This window comes from Narcine bancroftii, chromosome 8, assembly GCF_036971445.1.
Source record: "Narcine bancroftii isolate sNarBan1 chromosome 8, sNarBan1.hap1, whole genome shotgun sequence".
Taxonomy (NCBI): Eukaryota; Metazoa; Chordata; class Chondrichthyes; order Torpediniformes; family Narcinidae; genus Narcine; species Narcine bancroftii.
Genome location: NC_091476.1, coordinates 156,463,640 through 156,477,964, shown reverse-complemented (window position 1 = coordinate 156,477,964; position 14,325 = coordinate 156,463,640). Strand labels below are relative to the sequence as shown.

Here is a 14,325-nt window from a genome sequence, read left to right as displayed (position 1 = left end):
GGACCACGGCGCCCAGAATCCCCCGCGCGCGTCGACTACAGCGCCCAGAATGCTCCACGCGCGCGCGGCGACTACAGCGCCCAGAATGCTCCACGCGGTCCCAACGGCACCTGGGGAATCCTCCGTGGCTGATTGGATGGCAAAGAGACATCCAAAAATGTGAAACAAGTAAAGGTGAACAAAGGTAAAGGTTCCATTATGGTGCCACAGTGCTGCTCTCTTCTTCTTTCTTCTCTTCGGCTTGGCTTCGCGGACGAAGATTTATGGAGGGGTAATGATCACGTCAGCTGCAGGCTCGTTGGTGGCTGACAAGTCCGATGCGGGACAGGCAGGCACGGTTGCAGCGGTTGCAAGGGAAAATTGGTTGGTTGGGGTTGGGTGTTGGGTTTTTCCTCCTTTGCCTTTTGTCAGTGAGGTGGGCTCTGTGGTCTTCTTCAAAGGAGGTTGCTGCCCGCCAAACTGTGAGGCGCCAAGATGCACGGTTTGAGGCGATATCAGCCCACTGGCGGTGGTCAATGTGGCAGGCACCAAGAGATTTCTTTAGGCAGTCCTTGTACTTCTTCTTTGGTGCACCTCTGTCACGGTGGCCAGTGGAGAGCTCGCCATATAACACGATCTTGGGAAGGCGATGGTCCTCCATTCTGGAGACGTGACCCACCAGCGCAGTTGGATCTTCAGCAGCGTGGATTCGATGCTGTCGGCGTCTGCCATCTCGAGGACTTCGATGTTGGTGATGAAGTCGCTCCAATGAATGTTGAGGATGGAGCATTTAGAATGTAACATACATGAAATTCTTTAACTTTTGTCTTACCGTAAGGCAGAGAGAGTCACCACTTTGCCCAGCGCCCTTCCCAGAAACTTGGTGTTCCCTCCATGTTCTGGCCAGTCCTGTCCCTGCTTAGCTTCTGAGATCAGACAATCCCAGGCTTATTCAGGCTATTAGGTGCCAAAGACTAGGGATGGAAGTGGAACGGTTGGAGTATATCGTGTCAACCCAAGACACAAACAAAGGTGCGGGCATGTTTACATAACATCTTTGGAGAATGCAGATTTGCTATGAGTGTGCGGAGAAGTGTGCAAGGGTCCTTATCACAGTTCATCCCCAGCTGCACTGTGACAGAGGACTTTCTGATCCACGGACTGTTCCCAGAGGCGCACACCAAGTCAAAGCTCTAGAACTGGTGGAAGACCATCAACTCGCTGAAAGGCACCCTTTGGTCTGTCTGCCTGAAACCTTTTGGTCTTTCAGCACACGGAGATGTCGGTGTGGAAATGCTGCTGATTGAAACATTCCAAGCTGCAGGAGTATTCACTGAGCAACGCACTGAGGCTTGGCGCAGCCAACGTGATGGGGTTCTGCAGAAGGACCCAGTCTGGAGTCATCCTATTGCCAGGCACTGGGGACTGAGACTTAAAGAGAAGTCCCTCAGACACATATGGGGGGGGAGGTAATGACAAGGTGCCACAGTGGGGCTAAATAGAGAACGAATGTAACAAAGTACAGTGATGGAAATTTATGAATATGACAGTAAGGATATGGAAAGACTTTAAACAGTTTTCATTTTTGCATATAATTATTTGTGAATAAAATGTATTTTTGGAAAAAAAAGATGAAAATGGTAATAGTTATTACGATCAAATTGTTTCTATCCATAAGTAGAGTGAAGTACCCAACTAAACAATAGGTGTAATTTGCCGATATTTTGGAAAGTTTGCAGTACATAATTATTATCTGAACTTCTTTTCTCCCCTTCTCTTTTAAATCTCAACCTCATTGTATTGTAGGTCAAGGAAGCTTAGTGAAAGATTATTTTCATGGTTTCCACAATATTTTCCATTAACCACCAAGAGATTGATTTTCTAATCTATCACATTGTGAAATGCTGCTGTTTAGAAGAGTTTATTGCCATGAAATTGAATTAATCCAAAAGCATTGTGCATCCAAATTTTTGACGAGCGACAAATAGATTGATTGTCATCCCTTTTGAGAATGCAAATAAAGGCCCATTCTATAATTTGCCCTCCATCTCTCAAAGAGTTTTAAACTTGTGCTCGTTATTTTCCATTGAAGGAATAACCTTTGATCCTGTAATTTAATCAACAAGCCTTGATATTGTAAAAATCTAATAGCATTTCTCAGTTTTTAGCACTACCTAACCTGATGAAAACCTACATCAAATGCTAGTGTTACACTGGACAACAAAGATTCTGCTTCCTGAACACTTTTGAGTGTATTTTATGGATTTTGGGGCTGCTGATCACAAAATCACCTCAACATTTTACTATCGCATACTGGATTTTTAGATATAACCTATTTTTGTGATTTCCCATCATATTTTCAACATGCTTCATGCATACAAAACTATGAAATGCAGCATGTCATTGAAAATTAATTTTCTGCATTCTCACTTGGACATCTTCCCTGCTGAACATCCAGGACGTTGTGACCATGGAAAAGTGATATCAGGGCAACTGCTGGCTGACTATTATTGGACACTGACACAAGTATCAGTGAGTACAAACATTTTTTATGCTAGCAGCATCATGCGTTTGAACAGGCTAAATTCAATAAAGGTTAATTTAATGTTTCTCAAACTTCCTATATAATACAGAAAATCTGAAATTATTTTTTGTGTTCAGCTTGAAGAAATGTACTGAAATTCTTGTGTATTGCAGGGATATGTAAAATATATTTAACAATCAATAAATATAAATTAAGTTGCCACACGTAAAGAAAAATATAATAAATATAAAAGGAAACATAAATATTCACAGTTTCATATAATGCAAAGAAATTGAGTAGTTTTTATGGCTAGAGTGCTACAGAAAGGTTCAAGAGCCTGATAACTGTTTGAAAATATTTGCTTGAATCTAAAGGTGTTGCATTTAAGGCTTCTGCACCTTATTCTGTTTGATTGCATTGCATAGTTAAAATCAGTTTTAATATTCAGTGCAGCTTATTCTCTACTTTCTTCCCCTTTCAATTAATTAGTTAATTGATCGGTTGATCCTTTTTGTTCTCCTTCTGTCTCTTTCAGTATGACACTCTCCCCCATTAGCCCTGGTGAGTCACCTTTCCTATTTTATTTTCTTCTGGACAGGAATAAACAATTGTTATAATTAATCCACTTCATGATCCATGAGCGTCTGCCATTTCCAATCCACCAACAACTCCATAAACATACTTTTAATAACATATTTTCTGATATGATGATCCCAGTAGATGATTTTGAAACAGGAATAAAATCCAGACCAGGCCAGTCCAAAAAGGCCACAAATCACATAAATTGGCAAAAGAAAAGTTTATAGACCCACTGCCACCACATTGAAAGATTTATTTTACTCAAATACCTCCTTATTTAAATAAGTATTCTTCACATTTTTTAAAACATACAGCATGGTAACAGGCCCATGACCCCGTGCTGCTCAATTAACCTACAACCCCCATACGTTTTGAACAGTAGGAGGAAACCTACACAGATACAGGGAGAATGATCAATCTCCTTACAGACAGCATTAGATTCGTACCCAGGTCACTGGCTCTGTAATAGCGTTGTGCCAACTGGTACACTAATCATGCCACCCCAGACCACACATCATGTTAATGGGCAAAAGAAAAGTTTATATATCCACTGCCACCACAGAGAAGGATTGGTTTTACTCAGATACCTCCTTATTCAAATATGTATTCAATGCCATTTTTTGAATAGATGAAGAAGAGGATTGATGAGGGCAGGGCAGTGGGCATGTTACGTGAACCTTAAAGACCTGTGAAAAGGTCCTGCTTAATAAGATCATCCAGAAAGTCAAATTGCATAGGTCCAGAAAAGCTGGCTAATTGGGCACAGAATTGGTTTGATGGAGGAGATGAGGTGGAGTTTATGCACCCTTGAGTAACTGCATTCAAATCTGGAGGAGATGGTTGGGAAACAGTAGGTGAAACAAAAGTAAAACTATGATTGCAGCCTAATGTGAAGCATCAAAGAGAAGGTAATGAATAAATCACACAGCTGGGACACTGGTGAGACAGTACAAATCTGGAGTTCCAAACAATATCTTTTTCAGATTGCAAGATTTAAGATTACTTTATTGTCATGTAATAAAACAGAAAATATATGAAATGAAATTCCCTTCAGTCTACCATAAGGCAGACAAAGAGTCGCTATCAGCAGAATTGCCCAGCAGCCCTTGCAGCTAGAAAAAGAGAAGCAAAAGCAAGTCCCTGAATGACCATGGATTCACCTCCAGCAATCCTGAAGCTTCTGCAACCACACAGCCTTGAGTCCAAACCATCAGAAACCTGGGCTCCAGATGCCACTTCTGACATGATCAGAAAGCCTCCAGCACCCTCGGCACCCTCACTCATCTCAGTTCCAATATCTGGTAGCCCTTCAGCCAGACTCCAGCAGTCCACAGCCTGGTGTGAGTCCTTTGCCTGCAGTCGCCAGCAGCCCACTGGCTACGTGGGTTCCTCGCCTCAGGTCACCAACAGCTCATCACTTGTGTGTTCTTCAGCTTAAGATCTCTCACTGGTCCACCACTGTGGTCACCATCCTGTGGGTTGTCTCCTCTGCTTTTCCTTCTCAGTGGATGGTTTCTTTGTTTTCTGATGCCTTGTGCCAGCGATTTCAGAACATATTGTCAAGATAAGTTTATTGTCATCTGATTTCACAAGTACAACCCGACGATTCAGGATTCTCTGGTCCTTGGTACAAAACACACAGACACACAACCAGACATAACACACATGCAGGCAAACAATACAGAGAGGCATGCAATAACCAATTACTCTAGAGGTGAACTGCTGTTGAAGAGGAACGATGAGATGGCAGTGAGTTAAGACAGTAGTCGACAAAATACATCAAATCAAGCAATATCTGCAGTACTGGAGACCCAAACACAGTCATGAAGATCTAAGCATCAGAGAAAGTCAGTGAACAGGTTGAACTTGTGATTGTAAAATAAATGTGAAGAGAAAAGGTTTTCAGAGAGAAAATAGAGTGGTATATTTGTCTGCAAATAAATCTGTATGATGCAAGCATATGTGGTAGTTCTTACTTGCTTGCAATAAAATGTAAACGCATTTTATGAAACTCCTGGAGATAATTTATATTTGTTAAATGAGTCAGTCTTTAATTTAAATGTAAATTTCTTTTTAATTCAAATTTTTTTTTAAATTTAGACATACATCACGGTAATAGGCTCTTCCAGTCCAAAGACCCTTGCTGCTCTCCTAATGGAGAGGAAAGGGGATGGAGAGCAGGAGGAAGAGATGGAGGCAGGGGAATGGCCCAATGGAAACCAGAGAAACTGATGCAAATGCCATCTGACTGGAGAGGGCCCAGATGGAAGACCAGGTGTGCTCCTCCAATTTGCAGGTAATTTTTTGTGTAAACTACAATCAGACAACCTTCAGACTTTCTTGTTTAACTTGGAACTAATAGAAGGAAGTAGAGACTCAGCAAGGATATAATCACTCACATTTTTTTCCCACTTGATTCTCAGGAATATTGCTACAAATACAATCTCCCTGGTTGGGAAACCCTGCTCTAGTGCATGCAAAACATCTGTGACCAGGTACAGTCACTGTGGCATCATGTTTATTTATTTAGACATTCAGCACGGTAACAGGCCATTTTGGCCCTCGAGTTCGTGCCACCCAATTTACACCCAAATAACCTACACCCCCAGTATGTTCTGAACAGTGGGAGGAAATGAGAGCCCCTGAGGAAACCCACGGAGACCGTTCCAACTCCTTACAGACAGGGATTCGAACCTTGGTCCCGATCGCTGGCACTGTTGAGGCATTGCACTAACTACTATGTCAACCTTGCTGCCCTCTCATTCTTTAATGGACTTTAAACATCACATCTGTGATTTGCTTTGTGTTTAATTTCAGGCTATAAGCTGTGTACCCCTGCAAGATACAATGTGTGTTTTCTGCACAGTATATAGTGCACGATTGAGTGATACAGTACAATTAGTACAGATAGCAGTAAAACATGAATGTCTGCAGGGGTTGAAGTAAAAGCACAATGCTGGAAAAACTCAGCTAGTCAAACAGTATACTTTATGTAGCAGGTGGTTAAATAAATAATTATGGTTAGGTTTTCAATTTATATGTTTAATTTGTGAAGTGTACATGATAATGGCTTTCTGTTTGTTATATCAAATGATTTTGTATGGAGAATTTATGTTAAACTCAAAAATATTTTAAAAAGAAAACCAATGCTTTGGGCTTGAGTCCTTCATCAAGGTTTTTAATTAGGGCAAATAGTATATTTGCACCTATATAAATTTTTAAAATCCATTTGTTCTTGAAGCAAAGTATTACGCGAACACCAGATGGAGCCTGTAGCCTACAAAGCCCAAGATTTACAGAGCTCACCATTATCTGCTTCTCCTTCAAGTACTCCAAGTTCCTACCCCCTAAAATGATAGAATGAGAAGACGAAATGAACTGACCCAGTGTGTAACAGTAGATGACACAATTTTCTTGTTTATTTTCATTGTGTGATGACATTGTTTAATGGGTTTATTGTATTGTATATGTTGAATGTTTAATGGGTTTGGAGGGGGGTGGGAAGGAGGGAGGGAAGGGAGGGGGGAAAAAGGGGAGAAAATGACACTGTGTATATTCAAGAGAGAAATGTTTGTGTATATTTTGATTAATATGGTTCATAGTGTGAAAATTTTTTTAATTTTTAAGAAGTTCTTCCAGATTCAATGTGTAGGCATGGCATATGTATGGACCCTGGCGATAGTGGCCTTTTGTTGGGTATGTGAAAGAGTCATCGTTCCATTCCTACTTGGGTAACACTCTCACCTAGACCTCATTCATCCGCCCATCCCAGCTCCTGATGCCCCAGACACGGACTTACCACACTGCCCCAACTGCCTGCCCACCCACCCACCCAATGGACTCCTGATGTCTCGTATGTGGACTCGCCACCCAGTCCACTGGTCACTGGCTGCCCGTACGAGCTCCCGACGCCCCAAACAATGCTGGTACCTACTGTGGTCAAAAGTAATATATGCGTGCAATAGTCGATCCCCTAAATTTTACCCTAAAAATTGATTCACAAAATTCAGCTTTTACATGCATATATATGATAGTCATTGATAAAGCCCTCATGCACATCTCCTCCATTGCTTGTCTGCCCTTACCCCAGCTCCCCACAGGTAAAACCAGGTCAGAGTTCCTCTGGTCCTCACTTTCCAAACTCACCAGCCTTTCGTATCCAACACATTATCCTCTGACACTCCTGCCAACTTCAGCGCGATCAACTACCAACCACATCTTTCCCCCTCCACTTCTCGCACAGATAAATCTCTCTGAGATTTATAGTCCACTCCTCCTTCACTACTCATCCTTCCACTTCCTTAGGCACTTCCAGCTGTAATTGCAAAACTTGTATCTATAGCCACTTTCAGGTGGAATCGCCTGGAGAATGCAGCTCCGGAGCAGGCTGTGGATGTGCGAAAGGACATTCAGGTGGCAGCACTGAAGGAGGTGTTCTGCCACCTGAAAGGTCTGATGTGGGGAGAGATGCCGCGGAGCAAACACTGGCTCCTGAGTCTGGGCAGGGGCAGCCATCTGACAGCTCGCTTACCAGCTGCCTGACAGCCCCCTCCTTGCTACCTGACAGCCCTCCGGCACGGGACTACGGGGCTGGAACAGCCAGAGTGAGATATCAGGGCCCCAAAGTCCCACGCCTGCTGCTCCAGCCCCATAGTCCCATGCCAGGGGACTGTCAGGCAGCAGGTAGGTTAAGTGTCGGCAGCAGGGACTTCTGTCCCACACTGTCCCCGGTTCGCACAGTGATTCCTCCCCCACACTCTCCCGGTCCACACGGTGACTCCTGCCGCACACTGGCCCCGGTCCGCAGCGGGGAGGGTAGGTTTCGGCAGCAGGGAAGATAGGTGTCCGCAGCGGGGAAGGTAGCTGTCGGCGCCACAGCGGGGAGCGTAGGTGTCCGCAGCGGGGAAGGTAGCTGTCGGCGCCACAGCGGGGAGCGTAGGTGTCCGCAGCGGGGAGCGTAGGTGTCCGCAGCGGGGAGCGTAGGTGTCCGCAGCGGGGAGCGTAGGTGTCCGCAGCGGGGAGCGTAGGTGTCCGCAGCGGGGAGCGTAGGTGTCCGCAGCGGGGAGCGTAGGTGTCCGCAGCGGGGAGCGTAGGTGTCCGCAGCGGGGAGCGTAGGTGTCCGCAGCGGGGAGCGTAGGTGTCCGCAGCGGGGAGCGTAGGTGTCCGCCACGGGGTGGGTGGCTGTCAGCGGGTCGCCAACTGACTGTCAACAGCCTGCCTGCTGCTAGGCATCTGAAAGCTGCTAGCTGCTTTGCCTTGCTGCTTACAGATGCCTGGGGGAATGCTCTGAGCTGGAGAATATACCTCCCCGAGGAGGGTTAGGTAAGTGCTCCTCGGGGCTGGGTTCTCCACTTTCAGGTGGCCTCCCGACAGCCGCATTCGGTTATTTTAGGTGGCTTTAGATTCGAGTGTTCTGGCCGCCTGAAAGCCCCTTATATCTCCTGTCTATCCTCCATCCTGGGCCAGACAGATGCACATCGTTCAATCTAATCTGTATTTGATGCACTCAGTGCGGCCTCTTCTACATTGGTGAGACCCAACACAGATTGTCTTACAGCTTTGCCAATCGCCTGCAGTCTATTTGTGGTTCTGAACTTGAGTTTCCTATTAGCCAATCATTTTAATGCTCCCTACCATTCCTATAATGATAGGTCTATTGCTGGACCCATCCATTGTCAGGGTAAGTCCAAACAGAAATGAGGAAAAACTCATCATTTTCCTGCTGAGCAAACTTAAACCCAACAGCACAAACATCAAATTTTCTAATTTTAGGTAACCCCCCCACCCCCCCACCTCCATCTATTTCCACTATTTCTATCTCTTCTTTACCATCTTGTATATACTTTTCTGTCCCCTCGGTCTCGTTTTCTCCCACCTCCTCCCCCGTCCTAGTGGTCTCTCCCTTTAATTGTCTCTCCACACCTTCTATCCTATAGCCTTTTGTCTCTGGCCCATAGCCCAACTTCTTTTTCCCTTTATATATACACAGTAGCTCTATAGTTTTGATAAAGACTCCTGACTATTTCTACCCAGGGATGCTGCCTGACTTGTTGAGCTCCTCCAGCAATTCTTTATTTTTGCAGGATTCTACATCTGCCACTTTTGGGGATGTCTTCTTTTAAAGCCATAGGCTCAGAATGACTCAAGGTTCGACACACATGCATACGTGCACGCAAAAAGTGTGTGCAAAATGTCAGCTGATTCCAAAGTGTGTGACCCACAATTAAGTACACACAACTGCGCCTGAGATAGCCAACCCTGCTATAGAACACATAGGTCAATGGGCCGGAGTTCAAATGTGTACATACTCTCTCAAGCTCAGGGAGACTTGAAGTCAGGTATCCCAGACTTTTCCACAAGATCTCCCCCCAGTAGTTTTCATAACCCCAAGTCTGCTATAGAAACATTGCCAAGATTTGTTGTAGGGACACCATACTGTTACGAGCCCAGTGGACCCCAAAACCAGCAGCAATAGATATTCATCAAGACATATAGTTACTTAAACAAAAGTTGCTTTTAATTATCTTTAAGCATGAAAACAGAATCAAACTTTAACTTGTCTATTATTAACTTAACCTAACTTAACCCCCTTCTAATTCTAAGCGCACGTGTATGTAATGTGTGTGTAAGTTCAGAAAAGTTCTTTGGTTCACAGTCCAATCTCACTTCTCATTCCTTTTCACTGGTTGCAGGCAATTCTTATACTGTGCACAGAATTTAATATTTATAAAGTTTACCAGGCTTTGGTGCTCAAAAGGTAAATGGTTACTGCTCAGGAAGGTTCTTGTTGGTTTTCAGAGAGAGATGTGTTGTTCCAGGACCTGCACAATTGATGTACTTCCATCAGTCACCTCAGTCTCTTGCTGATGATACTTGCCCCTTTCAGGATTCTCCAGATGATAACCTCTTTCTTTCAGGTCACCACAGAGTTCCTTTTTGTTTCTCATATTCCAAGTGAAACATTAGGCAGCCAGTCTTCTTCTCTTGCATGAACCACAAGGACTTCTACCAGGCTGTCTTCCAAAAGCTTGCCAGCTTGTCGCAACATCTGCTGGCTGACACTGTCAAGTGATCTCTGCTTCTCTCTCTCTCACTCTGAGGCTGAGAGAAAGCCTGTTTCACTCTCTCTGCTTACAAAACCACATGACCCTCTTACAACATCAAGTCTCCTGCAGACAATAGCGGACCCAGCATTCTCTTTGGGTAAACAAGAATCCATTAGTGAGTTTTTTGAGCACTCTTCAAAGTTCTTGCAAAAAGGTGTGAGAAGCCACTATGTCTCCAAAATTTCAAATAAGATCTGTTTTAAAGTGTTTGCATGTGACCTACTCTAACAAACCTTTCCCAATTTATCTCCAAGAAACATTTCTATAAACTCTGTTACAAAACTCAACAACATTTTTGAACATTAGGTTTGGTATTCATGTCAGGAGTGAATGATTAGACACCAGAAGATAACTGTGGCTTTATAGCAGACAAGTAGAATTTGTTTAGAGTGAAACCAAAAAGTCTGCAGATACCATGATTGAAGTAAAAACACAATACTGGAGAAACTCAGCAGGTCAAACAGTGCACTTTAAATAGCTAGGATAAAGATATTTAATCAACATTTCGGGCTTGAGCCCTTCTTCAAGGTATGAACAAAATATAGGCAAGTGTGTGTGTGTGTGTGTGTGTGTGTGTGTGTGTGTGATCTATTGTGGGAAGAACTTTTGATAAGGAATAATCAATTCTGTTGATGCAATATTGCATCATTTCAGTTAAATTATCAGTGCATTTACCTCTCTGTGAGTTTTAAACATCCAACCTAAGCAATTCAGTTATATTCCGTTCCACATTTAAAAATTATTCATTGACTTTTTAAAAAAACTCACAAAGAATAAATGGGTTCATAGAAATTCATTCTCGTCATTGAATGCATGTAAATAAAAATAGTTTATCATGTAAAACTACATGTAGACATTCCATTCCTTCAAATTTGCAATGATTACAAAGACAAAGATAGAGGAACATCCTTGGTTAAGTGCAAACATCAACTAATTTCCATTGCTCCCTGCTTTTAAATCACTCATACTTGTACCACTCTACGATTACTCTTGCCTGTATAATTTCTGAAAAGCTGAGGAACTCTCAGCTTCTTCAATCCCCAAGCTCATCCGTACTTCAGCTTTGGTTTTCAGTTGATGCCAGGATCTGAAGAAATCTTAAAAATTTGCATAACATTGCCTGGGAGGAAGATCTGTTACCAATTACACAATGTCTAGGTTTAACTTATGGCAGACCAGCATCAGGATAATTTAAGTGTGTTTATTCCAGGAAACCCTCATCTGTCTCTCTCCACTGGTGAACAATGTAAGCTAAGAGGTTAACTTTTTCCTCACTGGGATATGTGTTGGTGGCAGGGCCTAGATTTTATTGGACTGGCCCAATTTACAGACCTTATCAGAAGGCAAGCAGTTGGAGAAGATCCTGAGAGATATGATTTACAAGCATGTGGAGAGGCATAATTTGATTAGGGTTAGTCAGCATGGCTTCAGCAGGGGATGGTGTGTCTCACGAGCCTGATTGTATTCTTTGAGCATGTATCAAAGAACATTGAGATAGAGTGGTGGATGTAGTGTGTATAGATTTCATAAGGCATTTGATAAGGTTCCCCATGGAATGCTCATTCATAAAGTAAAGAGGCTTGGAATCCAAGGAGGGCTTGCTTTGTGGATACCGAATTGGCTTGACCAGAGTAGGCAAAGGATGTTTGTAGATGTTCTGCATGGAGGTTGATCAGTGGTCCTCTGCGGGGATCTGTTTTGACATCCCCTCCTCTTTGATTTTTTTATAAATGACCTGGATGAGAAAGTGGAAGAGTGGGCTCGTGAATTTGCGAATGACACAAAAATTTGTGGTGTTGTTGATAGTCTGGAGGGTTGCCAGAGATTACAAAGGCCCACTGATAGGATGAAGAGCTGGGCTGAGAAGTGGCAGATGGATTTTAACCCAGAAAAGTGTGAAGTGGTTCATTCAATTGGTCAAATTTGAAGCTAGAGTACAGTGTTAATGGGAGGACTCTGAGCAGTATGAATAAACTGAGAAATCTTGGGGGTCCATGTCCATCGGACATTCAAAGCTGCTGCATAGGGTGTTAAGAAGGCACATGGTGTGTTGACCATCATTAGTTTAAGTTGTAGATGCTATAGAGAGAGAGAGAGAGAGCAGAGGATTTTTAAAAGACCATTGCTTGGATTGGAGAGCATGACTTATGAGGATTTGTCTTTTCTCCTTGGAGCAATGGAGAATGAAGGCCGAGCTGATAGAGGTAGGTGTATAAGATAATGAGAGACATTGATAATGTGGATGGCCAGAGATCTTTACCCACGATTTAAATGGCTAAAACAAGGAGGATTGATTTTAAAGTCCTTGGGAGTAAGTACAGGGGGGATATGAGGCAAGTTTTTCACATGGAGTGGTGGGTACATGGAATGTGTGGCCAGCAATGGTGGCAGAGGCAGGTATAATAGGATCATTTAAGAGACTATTAGCTAGGTACATGGAACTGAGAAAAATTCTAGGCAGTTTGGGGTGGCACAGTTTGCATAGCAGCTAGCGCAAGACTGTTACAGTGCCACTGATTGGGACCACTGGCTTGAATCCAGTGTTATTTTTAAGGAGTTTGTACATTCTCCCCATTATCTGCATAGGTTTTCCCCCAGGGGCTCCAGTTTCCTTCCACCGTTCAAAAACGTAATGGGGGTGTAATTGGACGTCACGGGTCCCTGGGCCAAAATGGCCTGTTACCGTGCTTTATGATTACATTCTTTTGTTAAATGAAGAGTAGGTACAACACTATGGGCCAAAGGGCCTGTACTGTGCTGTAGGTTTTTATGCTCTGTGTTTTATTTTCTAGTTTCTCTTAGATTGTTGGCCAATTCATTGCCGAAGGCCTGGAATCACACAAGGTTGTTGACCACCTCATCACTGTAGCCCACTGGACAAGTGCAGGGTATTTCTAATACTCTGTCAAAGGGTGTTTTATTCTGCAATGGAAAATTAAGATATTTTCTCAGTGGAAGCTTGTTTGATTCATATCTCTTCCTTGAAATCTTATGGCAATTTGTTAAGAGACAGCCCATAGTCCCATGAAACCATAATGTAATGAGGAAGCATTCACGAAGAGCATAAAATCATTAAAGTCGCATTGAATGTTGTCTCTGGAGTGAGGCAGATGAGATGGCAATTCAAACCACATCCTATAAGTGATTAATTGTCTCAGCCTTTCATAATTTCTTTGATTTTCAAGTAATATATTTCTCCTAAAACACAGTTGTTTCATTTAAGTGAACGGCCTTTCCTTATTATTGGCCATGTATTTGTTATAGATAATAAATTTATTAAATGCTAATTCATGAACTCCTATATTTCTCCATATTCCCCGGACTTTTTAATTTACTCTAGAAGTATCATTGGATACTCAAAATTAAAAAGTTTCAATCACTGCTAAATGAAAAAATAACCCTGCTATTTGAAGCGTACTCAAATCCACTTCCATTACATGCCAAAATATAATTTATCTTTCACACATCCTGCTGCATGCTAGCTATCAAGATTCCTCTATTGGCATATACATAAAGCACAAAATGTGTTCACTTGTTTTTGCCTGTAAAGGAACAAAAATAAGCCCCACCAATCCATCCACTCAACCAAGAAGAAAAAAAAGCAGAAGAGACTCCCTTCAGAGGCATCGAGTGTCCGTGGATCCCACCACTCCTCCAATGCCACTGCCTCCTGTGCTCCCATAACATCTGAACCCACACAGGGTTGTATATGTTCCAGCGGTGAACCCAAGATCCAGGCATCCAAGTCACCCTCTTCAGAACCTGGTTCCAAACCCCCGATAAGGAAGCTATTAATGCCCAAGCCCCTCGAGGTGCCCTGATTGCCATCAGCATCCTCAGATATCTTGTGTATAGGGACACCAGATCCCTTTACACATCAGCATGTGAAGACGGGAAGACCTTCCTGTTTGTGCTGTTGGATGACATCTGCAGTTCACTAAGTTTCCAACTCCACTGACAGCAGCACCATTGTGGAAAATGGAAATGTGTTTATGATTAAAATGTCCAAATTGGATACAATAACCACATCTGTTTTGTAAAATATGCACTAATGTTGAGATACCATTTTAAAATGACCTTGAACATCTAATAAACTATATCAAGCTTAAACACTGTTGGCACAGAAGTTAGCACAAT

At 43.0% G+C, this 14,325-nt stretch overlaps 1 long non-coding RNA gene across 1 annotated transcript; it reads left to right on the top strand.

Annotated features, from left to right (window-relative positions):
• Window positions 1-99: 99 nt before the first annotated feature.
• On the top strand, window positions 100-13,410 carry LOC138741913 (uncharacterized). The gene is made up of 4 exons (XR_011343876.1): window positions 100-184; window positions 5,183-5,378; window positions 5,506-5,577; window positions 12,981-13,410. It is a non-coding gene; the product is annotated as an uncharacterized lncRNA (long non-coding RNA).
• Window positions 13,411-14,325: the final 915 nt, after the last annotated feature.